This window comes from Cryptomeria japonica, chromosome 7 (assembly GCF_030272615.1).
Source record: "Cryptomeria japonica chromosome 7, Sugi_1.0, whole genome shotgun sequence".
Classification (NCBI taxonomy): domain Eukaryota; kingdom Viridiplantae; phylum Streptophyta; class Pinopsida; order Cupressales; family Cupressaceae; genus Cryptomeria; species Cryptomeria japonica.
The window spans coordinates 754,695,523-754,711,076 of NC_081411.1; positions in this window are offsets into that span (position 1 = coordinate 754,695,523).

Here is a 15,554-nt window from a genome sequence, read left to right on the forward strand (position 1 = left end):
TACATGTTATATATACGGAGAATGACACAGACACAAACACAGACACAGACACAGACATATGCATCATTGGATGACTAGGAACATTAAAAATATCTTGTTCTGCCTATCACAAATAACTATCTGTGATTTTTGGAAATGTCAATAACACGAAGTTTCTTACCACTTATTCCAGGCACTCCCCGGCTAAACTGGCTCGAAAAAGGCAGGAAAAGTCAATAACCCGAAATTTGTCAAAAGATTTGAGATGGTTGATTGTGATCAACAAAATTAGGTCGAAAATGGTGTTATGGAACTCATGTTATTGAGTTTTTCGAAATTGTTTTAAAAATCAAAGCTAGCTAATTCTGTTGATCACTATTAACGATCTGTACTTTTTCAAAATTTGTGCATTATTAATTTTTTTGTGTTATTGACGTGCGGTTTTGGAGCCACTTTAGCCCTAGATGAGGTAGCTATCCGGGCTCCAAAATGTTAGTGTTGTACCAATGGCATGCATAACATACATGCATACCCATGCCCAATTGCAGGTGGGCCCATGCACGAGCTTGTTGGCTTGATGATGATTTTTGTATTTGATGATTTCATGTGTTGTCATTGATGGCACATCTGTTTTGATTGTCATAGTTATCTTAGTATACCAATTAAGGTAAACCGGTAGATTTGAGTCATTGTATTGTTAACTGATATGAAGATGTCTAAACCGGTATAGGTAGATAACCGGTATATGTAGATAAGTCAATTAGTTTTGATCAGTTCCAGAGTTACCAGTTTTGAGATGCAACAAATAAAGTCAAGGAGGACCTACTATCACCAAAGAGGCCATTCATGCTGTGATCGGATTATGCCAAACCGATGAAGTTCCCAAGTTGAGGAAAATTTCGCAGAATATTGTTATTCAACTGACAAAGGCCACTTGTGATGGTTGTGCAATGTCTGTGAATGGCATTGAAGACGAAGGAGTAAAATATGCTACAACGGTTATCCATTACAAGGTATTTCATTCTAGCCAAATGAATAGTGTGCCATTGATTGTCGTACATGCTGCCTGCTAGATGATAAAGGAAAATGCAGATTATGATCTGTGTGAGGCAATGCAGAGTCAATTAATGTTGAATCTGGAATCAATCAAGGATAACAATCCTAAGTTCAAGTTTGGGCAACTTTTGATCGGTTTGTTTTTCTATTTTTAGAACTTTATTCCTGGTATTGGAGATATCAATGGTCGAAAGATACACATGTTTCAACTCAGATCAAAAATTGTATAAAGGTTGTTAAGAACACATTTCCAATTGTTACGAACAATTATTTCAATGGATTTCAGAAGAAAATGAGTATGAGAATGAGGTCATCGGATGAAGTGGTCAAACATTTTGAGAATGACATTTGTTTCACAGTGACCACCGATTATGATGCTTTATCTATTCATGTTTTTGCATACCTTTGTCATTGGTGTCAAAGGGGGAGTAATATATGTGAAAATTTTGTATGTAATCATGTATGATTTTCAAGGGAGAATCTTATGCTAAGGGGAGTCTTTAAAGTCTCTACATTTTTGTAAGCACACTTAGTTGTCAACATTTTCTGTAAGTGTTGCCATCAATGCCAAAGGGGGAGAATGTTGGCTTGATGATGATTTTTGTATTTGATGACTTCATGTATTGTCATTGATGGCACATCTGTTTTGATTGTCATAGTCATCTTTGTATACCAGTTAAGGTAAACCGGTATATTTGAGTCATTGTATTGTTAACCGGTATGAAGATGTCTAAACCGGCATATGTAGATAACTGATATATGTAGATAAGTCAATTGGTTTTGATTAGTTCCAGAGTTACCGGTTTTGAGATGCAGTAGATAAAGTCAAGGAGGAGCGTGGAGACAATCACCCAGTATGAATTCAAAGTGAATCGGTATGTGAGTTAATATTTTATTTGAAGTGGTCAACACTGAACCGATATCGGCGTTCTAACCGGTTTTCCCAGTTTGTGTGATGAGTTATCACCGATTGTGATGTGTTACCACCGACCGACACTATGACGGTGATTTGTGTTGTGTTAAGGAAGATTGTCTTGATTCATTGAATTTAGGAAATTGTGTCAAGGTTCAAGGGCCGACATGAAATCTAATATCTATATAAAGATGTTGTGATGAGTTATTTTATATAGAAGATACAAGTTATGATATGAGTTGAAGTTGATGCAATTTGTTGAAGGAATTGGAGAGTATGTTGGTGATACAATAATGTATGCGCAGAAAAGGATCTAAACTAGCAGAAAGTGCTATTCTTAGATCAATCCAATTGTTGTTCTCTAACCACTACAACAGTAAAATCCTTTAATTGGGTAACCTCTAACAAGCTTCTTTGAATAAATCCTCTAACAAGGTGATTCATTAACTTGGATCTAAATCCTCCACTGAGGTTACCTTTAACTAGGTATAACTCCTAACAGGGCTTGAGATCTCTAACAGGATCTGCTCCTAACAGAGCATTTGTAGACCTTAACTGGTCAGTTATCTATATTGCAGATAGTTAACTCGTGAGTTCCATCTCACCATGGTTTTTCCCAGTTGGGTTTTCCACGTAGAAATCTGTGTTATGGTGAATATTTTGCTTGTGGTGAATACTTTTATAACACTATGGATTATATGCAAAGTCATTGGTAAATTGGTTAAATGTTTTTACCAGTCTGCAATTAAAGTGTTACTATTTTTGCTTTCACCGATTCACTCCCCCCTCTCAGTGCTTTATAAATTTATCAGGGTTGTGACGACATGGACTCGCCAGAAAGGACGTCCACACAACACGTCATGTTTCTTGGTTTGGAGGGGCGTAAAACACGCAATCGGTCAAACCCTTAGGAGATCGCAAAGTGCTTTGTTGGGCGGGCGGGAAAGTAGTGGGAGAGAACTGTCTCCCACAACTGATGTCGTACTATAACACACAGGTAATTGGAGACAATAACTTGGAGACTTGACTTTGTTAGGGTTACTTCAATAACAACGCATTTAATGTTTATCTCTTCATGTTGTGTGGTCAATAACATGCAAAGCCATTAACTTGGAAGGCAAGAATGTCCATCACATGTGTAGTGACGATGTGGACATCACATGGGCCCTGATGATGTGGACTCGGCATAAAAAACGTCCACACCGTATATCAGGTTGTCGAATTTTTGGGTGCGTATAACACGCAATGAGTCTTTTGCAAATCGTCAGGGTTGTGACTAGAAATTGAGGAGTCTGTAAATTATGGGATCTGGTGAAGTTGAATGTGGATGGATTGTCAATGCACAAGCTTGCATGATTGCAGGGGCAAAGGACTGGCTGCATTGCAAGTGGGGAAGGAAAATCCAAGATGGGCTGCATAGAGACAGTTATGGTCTTGTTATGTTTGTGTTTACTTTTTTTATTATTCGTTGTATTCATTGTTCATGGACTAATAATATTTGTCTTTTTCACTGCTAGCTTATTAGGACACATTAGATTTGTATTATGTTTTAAGCACTTATACCAAACGCATTTGTACACTATCTTCGTCATAACTCTGGCACTATGGCTAACCGACACATAATTTTGTCAATATGCATTACTTAGTGTTAGTTTATATTGAATGTTAAATGCAATTTCAGATTTGAGCATGTAGGTTTATTTTATGTGTCTTGAATTGCATTTACTTCCCACTGTAGACTACCACTAACACTAGTTATCCATGTGGGTTCTTCATTTCGAAGGACGATTGAGAAGTCCATTGAAACGTCCAAAATTTCTAGGCTTTTGCTCCTGCTACGTGCTTTGATATTACTTGCACTGTACTGTCTCCTTATTAATAATGTTCAGGGCTTGTGTAATTTCTTATAAGAGGTTTTTTTTTATATATATTGATGCATATTATTCTTTCATTCGGTAGAAATGTTTGAATAAAATTCATGTATTTTATCAAGTAATATTGATGGTCCTTAGATTAACACATTAGTGAATGAAGAAAACCATCAATGCAGTTGCGTGCTGCCTTATAGTCTTTTTTGTACATGTGCATCTTAGATAATAAGATATTATTCCCCGTTTTGAAATCCGTAGAAATGTTATTTATGGAAATTGGCCTCATGAAACCAATGTTAGTTACATGAACCCTATATCCGAATTCTTGCAGATGATGTGTGCATTGCAACAACTATTCCGTATATATGATATTCATCTGGATAAGAGAGTTTACATTCATCTGACTGTTTGCGTAAATATAGCTTAGCAATGTTCCTCAACGGAAGAGTACCATGTGTTTTTGACATTTCAATACCGATTTGAAATGATATGTGGAGTGCGGTGGGAGATGAGGGGATATTGTATGCATGCTGTTGCAGTTGTGGAGATCCTTGATCGAGCCCTCCTCATCTGTCTATCATCCTTGTTCTTCTTTTTTCTACATTGAATCATTCATAGCAGGTTATTAATAATATCCCCATAACAAGTAAGAGATAGAATCTTTAGAATAGATACTTATTTCGAAAGAGACATGTCTTTCCAATAATGAATTGGTGCTCTTTATTGACCTTAATAAGCATCAAAGAGTGTTTTCTGAGTTTGGACGCTGTCGTGATGGACACTCCTGTTCTGCTGGAATCCACAAAGCAACAAATGTCTTTTCTTGGGAATATTTCAGACAAGCGCTTGTTGATGGTTCTGGTGTCAAATCATCCTCTGGTTCTTCATGCCATTGAAAAGGTGCTAGGGCAAGAATTTCTTCGTGCCAAGCATAGATATTGAGTGAACACGAATATTACCTTTATGTTTTGGCTCTATGCATCGAAATGGGGGGGTCAGGAAACCCAAAACGAAGGTATTGTGCCTGAAGTTCTTTCGCCACTATTTTTTGGGGGAAATTGACTCGGTGTTGGACAACATTGATGATCAAAAACGTATCCCCATGGCTAATCAGTATTACATGTTGGGAGTGAATGAAGTTAGGAAGTTCCAATTAATTCACACCATGGAACTAGAGGATTTCAACCGGAACAGGCTGGAAAGACAACACAATTTGAATTTCCTGCTTTATGTAGCAGACTGTATAACGCACCTGGATTTCTCTGACATGGGGTAGTTTGTTTGTCATAAAAATCTTCAGGGGAGGCAAGATATTGGTGTGACCGAGGATGGTCAGATTGAGGAGGGAAACAATTGGGGTTTGGGCCTAGGTGAAATGTGGATACCAGAGGACATGAGACTCATTGAAGAAATTGTTGCTGGTCCGACCCATGTGAACTGCATAATGGATTGCCCGTTGATCGTGGAAGCTCATGCTGTACAGATGGTGCATGAAGCTATATCTGACTCCTCCGGCAACGAGGAATGATGCTGGCCCTCTCTTTCCCTGTGTTTAGATCTATTACTTTTTCTTGTTGGTTGGTTTTAGAAAGTTTTTTGTAATCTTTGGACTTTAAGCGGTTACTACTAGATATGGAGCATACTGGCTCTCTTTTTGTTCCCTATGCTCACTTTGAGCAGGCGAAATGCTATGGTTTCTTACTATTTGTTTTATCATGTGTGTGATAGAGGGATAACCGTACATAGACACCTCTGCTAAAAGTTTATAATCTACAGGATATAGCCTGCATGAGGAGTCTGTGGGCATTTTTGCTTTGACAGAGGTTTTAACAACATACAAACACCTCTGATTCCTGTAAATTTTTCCTACACATCAATACAAGGTGCTGACCTATCTAGCTATTTATCGACTAAAAAAAAATTAGCGTCAAAGAGGGAGGAACTGAATCGCTATGCAGTAGATTGTGATGGAATGATTATCAGTGTTTTGTATGCTTTTTTATTGATCGTTAACGAAGTATAGTGACTGTACTATAATTTGGATGGGGACATCACATGCACCCTTTTTGAGAAGATGCCCGATGGATGCCCGATGGATCATAATCCATTATTTGTTGCAAATGAAATGAAACCATTCCTTATTACTGTTAACGATGATCTCGAGTGGCAGGCATACAAATACTTAGAATGATCACTGCTTGCTGGTCGTATATAACATAGGCATCTGCGAGCCTCATTTCGCAATGTGCGAATAACCGGTTGTGTTGCCATTCCGACCTTTGTCTTCAACGTGCAATGTTATTGAGGTGTATAGAGAAAAATATATTTGAAAATTTAGGAGACAAGATATGGACTTACTTGATCATCATCAATAGAGAACCTGCAATACCCACACAATGCAAAGACAAATGAAGTAAGCAATACACACATATAGTAAAATATACTCCATTGCACTTATATCACCAAAGGCCTTGTGTTAAAAAAATGATGCTCTGAAAAGCACATGCACAAGAATCTATGGTCAATGAATCTATGAAATATGACATATGCAAAAAAAAAATGCTAGAATGCATAGAGTAGGCTCCAATGCTAGATCGGCATATTACTAAATTGCGTATTAGGATTGACGAAGATGAAAGAATCTTGTTATATACAAGACCTTTTAGAAAATGGAGGGATAGAATTAAGATGGTTGGCTAGGATTAAAGGGTACGTATACAAAATGATTAAATAATAAGCTGGCATGTAGAAGAAATAATAAAATAATGAAGGGGTTGGGCAAATGAAGATTAAGAGATAAATGTCATGTGTCATAGACTGAAAAGTAAATGATTTAATTGTCAAAATAAAAATTTATTTATTTAATAGAGGAAGTGGGAGCAATTTAATAAATAAAATATTTATTTCATTTATGAAAATGATGATTGAAACAAAATAAAATATTTATTTGAATGATGAAAGGCTTAGAAGAGGAAAAATGAATTAATTATATAAATTAAAAATTATAATATTTTTTCTTTTGAGATAAATGCTATCTATAGAATGGGGATAGCTCCCTATATTGCTTCAAAAAAGAAATTACATATTTCAACTTGACTCATACTAGCAGTTTGAAATACCGACCATCCTTCCCTAACTAGACACAAACATACTTAAACACACAATCAACCTCACTATCATTCACTACACAACCTTCTAAGACACACTTACATAACACAATTTACAAATCCTATCATCAATACTCTGCATTCAGGCCTTAGCCGCTACATTTTAAAGCCCACACGAAAGTCTGCATTCAAACAGTTCCTAACCTCTCATGAACTGGAGGATTAGCGTTGCATACTCACTCAAATTGAAGATATTTTTCTGTAGATGCCTCTGAAATCCACCAATCCTTTGAGTTCTCGAGCCTACGAAAAAGAGGTACGTTGCCATTCATCACTACACATCTGAACACTTCCCATGCCTCCTCCCCAAAATTTCTTATCCTCTCCTTCTCAGCCTCCCTTTCCCTCTTCTCTCTTCTTACCCTCTCTTTCTCACTATCGTCTGAATCCTCCTCGTTGCCTTCTTCAGACCCACTTGATTCACTACCTTCATCCAAATCCAAGGAGAAATAATTTTCAGCGTTGTAGTATACTTTCAGGTGACTCTCTTTAGCCCCTTCATGCAACTCAAAACTGGATTCCGCCACAACATCTCCGTTAACTCCTTTCACGAATCCCTCCATTAACTCGACACACCTTTCTCTTGACTCTAATATGTCCACCAGAGGAACCAACAAAACCTCATATATAAACCCATCACACCAGTGCCTATCTACGTTCAAAGAGTCTTCCACCATGCCACACATTGCATCATAAATATTTTTTTGTGACAATAGGATCTCTGATTTGGACTTCTAGAAGCTCCTCACAATTCTAGCAATTGAGCCGTACAAAGTTCACCATCTTCTATGCCCTCTCTTCGGCTCCTGCACTATAAAAAACTTGTATGCTCCTGTCCTCTCCAACCTGTTCTCTATATAAGGCCGATGAACATCTAGAACATACTGGAAATCCAGGAAAAATCTTTGCAATTCTCTGTCCAAAGCTTTAAAAATTTAATCCCAAATCTAAAGCACTCGATTACAATTTTCTATGTGAGTCGGGCTTAGAATGCCAACATATTTAGAACCATCTTTGTGTTGTCAACTCAACTTTGACAAGACAAACCAATAAATACAACCTCATTTCTTTAAAATAGCTAAAAGCCACGCTGCTGGAAAGAACAAGCCATTTAAAATGTATGATTATTACAATACTTAGGATATAATAATTAATTAAATAAAATATTTATCTATATGAACATGACATTCTTAGCCGTCACATGCGTTCAATAGCTATGTTCAAAGAAGCTACTACTATTGCTTCACCTCTCTCTAAACCAGATGACACACCAAGAGTTGGCCGCGTTGCCCGGTTGGTTGTGTCATATGACACCTGCTTGCATGTAAGTGCAATAGATTCAATCGATGAGACATGTACTTTTTCTTGATTTTGTCATCCTTTTTAAGTCTTGTGATTGGGAGGTCGAATTTGTATACTCAGGAGTGAGCCGAGGCTTCAAATCTGAAGCAGGCGATAGTTGGCTGTTCGATTTTGAAGCCATCAAGGTGGTCTTCAAACTGACTGCATGACCATATCGGTAATCATGTCTCTTGTTTGTATTACAATTTATTTCCACGTGTGTGCTATGATTACTGGAAGTAGGGCTTCATAAGTGGAAAAATAGACTACTTTATGGAGTTAAAAGCACTACTGATGTCTTCTTTTTAATTTAACAACAACATGATAACATGTCTGTTGGTGGGGAAGATGAGGCCATTGGGAATGTAGAGAAGTGTGAGAATATGGTTGAGGATTGTGGTGATAGTGAAAAAGAGGACGTCCGTAGCGATTACGAGGCTACGATCGGGGACAACGAAGGGAAGGGTGTTGATGGTCACAAACAAGGATAACGAGGGGGCAATATTGAGGTGTACTATTTGTTATTATATTTCGTATCATTTCTATACTACTTTATTCCAACAAAATTGAACGTGATGTTTTGTCGTGTACGGTTTGTGCAACAAAATTCCGACCACAAAAGATAATATGTCGATGGCAGGTTGTTCTACTTTTGTCTCTTCGGCGAATGTTCGTATAATGGAGGCCGTAGATTTTGGGATATGGGGAGGTTGAACCTGCATAGATTGTTAGTGCACAACCTCCCGTTATTGGAGGCCCTAAGATGTGGTTGTGCACCGCGCGCTACCAATAAACACAGCCAGCACCACGTAGAGACAACAAGAAGATACGTGAATAAGAAGGTGGGTGATGTCGAGTACCATATGATAATACAATACAATATGCAAAAAAAGCGTGTCACTGATCGAGTGTGCAAAGATTATGGGACATAAACATTTGATGAGCTTCCTGCCGAAGCGAAGGAAGAGATAAACGAAGCAATGTGGGTGTACAATAGCAGTCTATTGAGGGAGGAGAGATTGAAGAAGGTTTTACAGTTAATGGAAAGAAAGAATCTTGGAAGAGAGGTAATTCCTAGTGATTGTTTTATTTTATACTTCACTATAATGGATGTAATTTTCCAAAGTACGCATAATTGAGCTATCTTAGGTTGTTGGGCAGGTGGTTTGTAACAGCGGAGCCGATATTGAAGTGAATATGGGATTGTATGCACTGGCTGGAACAAATGTGTGACTCAACGACCGTCCACCTTCTTCGTTGGGGAGGCAAAAGAAGACGAAGACTGCCATGAAAAAAAGGTCGACTTCAGTTGAGGTCAAATATTTGTCATCAAAGGTGAATGTCTCTTCATATATGTGTTTGCATTGCATATTATTCTTTGTACTCCATAGGCTTCTACATTGATTGTTCCATCCTTGTGATGTTAGGCAGATGTTGATGGGGTTAGTGGAGGGAGCCCGTAGTTGTCTGGAGTTTTGGCTGACACTGTATGTAGTGGGCCAGAAAAAGTATCCCGCAAACCTCAGACGTCCATTAGGACGAAGCGACAAAAGGAGATGATGAACAAAAAGTTGAGTGCACCTAGAGACGAGAAGAATGTAGGGTAGTCTCCTGATTTGTGGCAAACATTGGAGGATACAAGCAAATATCAACAGGTAATACAGGCAGTTTTATGCAGCTAAACTGGTTGCAAAAGGAGATATAAATCTCTTGTTACTCACTTTTCTAAATATTTTCCAAAAAAAAAGCCGCTGCTAAATCAAGGTTCTCTAATTTTTGAAAGATTTCGTGTTTTCGGATTTTCGTGTTATTGATGGACAGTTTTGCAGCTAGTTTTCCCTCATATGGTTTCATATGGTTTCATTCTGTAGTTAGACTCCTTTTGAATGTGCGCTCTTTTGCAGCATATTGCCGCAGAAGAAAACGTTGATGGAAAGAAACATTCCACGAGAAACGACAATGACTTTGCAACTGCAGACCACGATGGGGATGAAGGGGATAATTTGTGTCAGCCACCTATTTTGGTATCGTTCTATTGCGTTGACATGAATTGATTTAGTAATGTTGATGGCCAACTATAAAAATATGTTATTTACATTAGCACATGGATACGTTACTCATGCAACCAACTGTGCAAGACGAGGAATACTGTATCGATGAAGATGGGCCCACTCTTGCTGTTGGAGATGAAGTGCACCTTCAACTTGATGGGAAAGTTGCTGGTAAAGGTATTATTGATGGGGTTGGGAGGGGTGTGCGATGTTATGACAATCCGCTCCAACGAGGGTGTGCTAAAGTCCGAATCGTGGATGTGTTTGATGGCAATGCCTCGTTGCCTTCTCCACATTTCTTCTCCGAGTCATTATCGAACTCCCTTAAGTCGTGGGAGGTATGGGATATCAAAGACCTTCTCCGTGTCCCATCTGCATTTAGATTGCAAGATCCTTTCCTCTGTTCTCTCATGCGACCATTTAACTTTTTCGAATGCAACAATATTGGTAGCAGTCATTTGATGTCGCTTTTTATGTGGTAGGTTATAGTTGTCAAAACTATTGAGCCAGAAAATTGGGATATTAAATGCAATCCTGCGATCAGATGGACAAGTGCGAGGCTACAAATACTTGGCATCACCCCTCTTGAGTTACATAAGAACCTGAAGAAGCATCAAGTCTTCTACTCTGTTAACTCCGTTGCACAAAATAGGCAGAGGAGGCGATAAATATATTTTTCCTGTGTCTGTCCCCCTTATGGGACTCAAAATAGAAGCTTGAAAGCTCAGACAATAGACAGTAATAATTATAGCCAGATACTCTAGTGGAAGAATACTCTTCATAAACCATTTGCACCCTATCTCAGCTGCTTGGAAGTTGAAATTTGTTTAATCATTGTGTGTATCTGTGAACAATTATTTTTGCATTTATTCTTTGTTTGTGCTCACATGTGAATAATTATTTGTGCATTTTTTCATTGTTTGTGTGTATATTGTAATGCATCCCAGGGGATACCGTGGTGCAACATCCTAATCTGCCTTGTAATATAATGCAACATATCCTTTTTCTCAATTTATCGTACTTCACAAATTTCTCCGTGTTGCTATAATCTGTTTTCATATATGTTACTGCCATGTTTTCCATGTCTCTTCTTTTGTCCAAGTGTATGCTGAATTTGTTTGTTGTAATTGTCAAACATGTCCTGTTTTTGTTGTAAGTTATGACAGTTGAATAAACTTTTCTTATTGACTGTTTTTAAACATACCATTTGAAACGAATTAATAATTTAAATTAACAATATAAACACACAAAATTATGAGACCAACACAAAACTTTCATGAAAAAGAAGTTTAATGAGTCGATTGAAAACAACAGGCGAAGGAACAGTGAGTGATGGAGTCAGTTTCCGCAGAAGTGCATTCCCAATTGCAAGGTAACATGGCACCCACTGCCCCCTCCCCCCGACAGCTATTTTGCATCCAAAATGTTAAAATCATACATCATGTTATTAACCTTTTCGCGCATTATTGCCCATTGATTTTATGTGTAAGTGCTGTGATTTTGCGAAATGTCAATAACACGATGTACGATTTTAAGATTTTGGAGGCAGAGTAGCTGCAACCCTGATTGTTGGGCCACTGAGCATCACATCTTTAGTTCAGAATTATAGTTTCTCATTTTCAGACAAAAATGGAAGACAAACTTGGTCATTTCATGTTTGTCTACACTTTTCTTTCATGCATCTTTCATTGTCTTTTACATTTTCTTTCTTTGTTGTCTACTAATATGCCTTCTTTTGTTAATGTTTGCAGGAATGACAATGGGAAAAGCAGGGGCAGGCAAAAGAAAGGTCACTAAAACACATCTTGAGGTGGATAGAAAGCCTGCAAAGAGTTCACCCAAGCTCGGGGCCTCGGATGTTTGCACCTCTGATGAGAAAGGGAAGACGACAACAAAAGCAACACCCAAGCATGGGCCTTCCAATGTTATCACCTCTCATGGTTTAGGGAAGATGACAACAAAAGCAACACCCCCCTTGCCAGAGTCGAAGGATTTCCAGAGCCCTCATTGCATGGCCAATCTGAAGTTTGACGCCCTACATGTACAACTGCTAATGAACAAGGTTCAAATTATCGACGCTGAAAGTGAAAGGATGAAGGAGAAGGTTACTGAACTGGAAAGGAGATGCAGTGAACTCACGAAGAATATCATGGAGTTGACCGATAGGAATGTCTAGTTGGAGATGGAAGTGTGTAAACACCAGATGTTGACGGAGAAAGTGGAGGTAGCATGTGAGGCGATAACGTAACATAACACATTTTTAGTTGACCAGTTTAATAACATGTTGGATGCATGTGAGACAAACATTGAACACTGGAAACAAAGGTTGAAGGAGACAACTGGTCTGGCAAGCGATGAAGTTGATGAAAAGGGTGTGCCTCCTGTTACCGTGAGGAGTGGGGGACTAATTTTTTTTATTAATTAGTTGTTGTTAGCCTTCATAAGAGGCTTGTCTACTATAAAATTTTTCTAGATTATATGACTGGCTTCTCTTCAATAAGACGTCAGAAATGATGCAGACTATTTGCCAAAAATTAAAAAGACATTTTGAATTGATATGGGAATGTTATATTTCAATGAATCCCATGTTTATTGTATCATGTATGGTTATTCTATGTAAATCATATTGAAGTTAATTTAAACAAATTGAATGGTTATTTTCAACATAACAAATTGATTTCATTTAAACATATTCAATGGTAATTTTGAATAAATCAGATTGAGTTATTTTGAACACCTTAACTAGTTTTTTGTATGCTTATTTTCAATAAAACAGATTGTTTTGATTTGAACATTTTCAATTGTTATTAAAAAGAAATATGATAGATTACATTTACACATATTCACTAGTTACAAATCTGATTGAGTTCATTTAAACACCTTGAATGGTTACAATATTCAATGCATTAGAATGAGCTGATTTATACATTTTGAATGTTTTATCGTATTCAGGGAATTTAAACATCTTTCATGGATATTTTTACTGCCTTTTTATATTACATCATGATGCAGAGCATCCACACACAATGATCATCCGACACACACGTTGACACCAAACCCTCTCAACACTGCTCTTTCTCTGATTGAGAGATAGAACAATCATCAAATCTCTTCAAACCCACGTGCAATCTATTTGTAATACCCCTTTAATTTTAAGATAATGATAGAACACAACATAATACAGGTTTGTGCCCATTGGTGGGCTTATTAGCCAAAAAACATGAAAGATACAGATTCTAAATGTTGTTGTTTACCCTAGATTAGGGTTTTAACAGTTTTGACAAAAAATGTTAGATCTCTTTCAATTTAAAACCAAATCACAGGAAACGAATAGAAAATGGTAGAGAACTCTTAAATGTATCATTCCCAATTGATTTGCACAACAAAATAATGAGGAATCAAAATGATTTGAAGGCTTAGATCAAACTGTTACGAGATAACAAGAAGGAAAGTCCATAAATGTTTGTGTTTTCTATTGATTGCTCTTCAATACATTAAAAATATTTCAACAATTCCTCATGGACGACCATCCAAGGCCTATTGAAGCCTTTTGATGGCAGGTATAGCTTCCCTTAACCACTTTTCAAACCAAATGTACGTCAGAGACCAAACTTGACAACTTTTGACAACTTTCACATGACAACTTTGAGACATAATTGACACGTAATGTTATTGACTTGTCGAGTTATTGACACACCATGTTATTGAATCATCATGTTAATGGGTCGTAGAGTTATTGACATGTCATGTTATTGAACCGCCATGTTATTGACTTGTCATGTTATTGACATGTCATGTTATTGACCAGTCATGTTATTGGGGTCAATATTTACTTCTTCCCCCAGAGCTGCATTTCTTAGTTTTTCTTTAAGCCAAAAAGACTTAAACTTCGGGGAATTCACATAATTGTCATCTCTTCTTTTTTACGTTGTGTCAATCACCACACGGGGCAATAAAGGCTCTGAAATCACCGTGTTTCCTTATCTTAGGCGTCGCTTTTCACCTTTTCTCATTGCTCCAGGATAACTTTTCATCGTTTCTAGCTTTGCTTTTTATCTCGAGCCCCTCTTCTCTATCTATTGCATCCTTCTGGGATAAGAATTACTTTGGAAATCACCGTTCTTTTATCTCAGAGCATTGCTTTCATCTTTGTCACTTATACTTATTGAACACTACGCCCTTCGCCCCCTGGGATAACTCTCACCTTGTCTTTCTTCGTTATCTTTACCCCAGAGCCTCAAATGATGCTCCTCTTAGCCCCTCGGGATAAGCTTTCCTTTGTATTTCTTTCGCTTCCTTATCCTGGGCCATTTGATTTTAGTCTTTGCGGCCTTTCGGGATAAGGCTTTTTGTGTTTATTATTCCTTTTCCTTATCCTGGACATCAGCATATTGAAACTAACTCCGTGTATATTTTCTTCCTCCGGGATAATTCTCCGCTTAGATTTCCTCTTTATCATTATCTTGGGATCATTTAAAATACTTCACTACCCGATCTGGGGTATTTTCCTCCGTGCCTATGGCTTTATATTTTTATCCCAAGCTCTTCTTTCCCTTTTCTTTGAACCCCACAAGATAACCCTTTCCTTTGTATTTCCTTATCCCAGAGCACAGTCTTTGACTTTGAAAAGCCGCCTGGGGCAAGGAAAGCATTCCTCGTTCCTTTGTAAAATTATCTTGGGGCCTATGGGGACTGACTAGAGACTTCCTCGGGGAAAATTTCCTTCTTCGTGATCTCTCAATAAGATTTATTCCAGACGACCTTTGGATGTCGTTCTTCGCTCCCTGGGATAACTTTTCCTTCTCTGCTCCAATATTTTCTTATTCTGGGCAACATACTGGAGACCCTTATTACACGTCATGTTATTGACTCGTCGAGTTATTGACACGTCATGTTATTGACATGTTGAGTTATTGACACGTCATATTATTGACTTGTTATTGACTCGTCAAGTTTTGACATGCCATGTTATTGAAACGTCATGTTATTGACTCGTCAAGTTATTGACACGTCATGTTATTGACTCGTCATGTTATTGACACATCATGTTATTGACACCATTTTTTATTGACTCATCATGTATCATTATGATCCCCACGGGATAAGATTTTTCTCTTTGTTTTACTCTGCTTTCTTATCCCGGGCCCCATTTCTTTAACCCTTCTAGTCCCCCAGG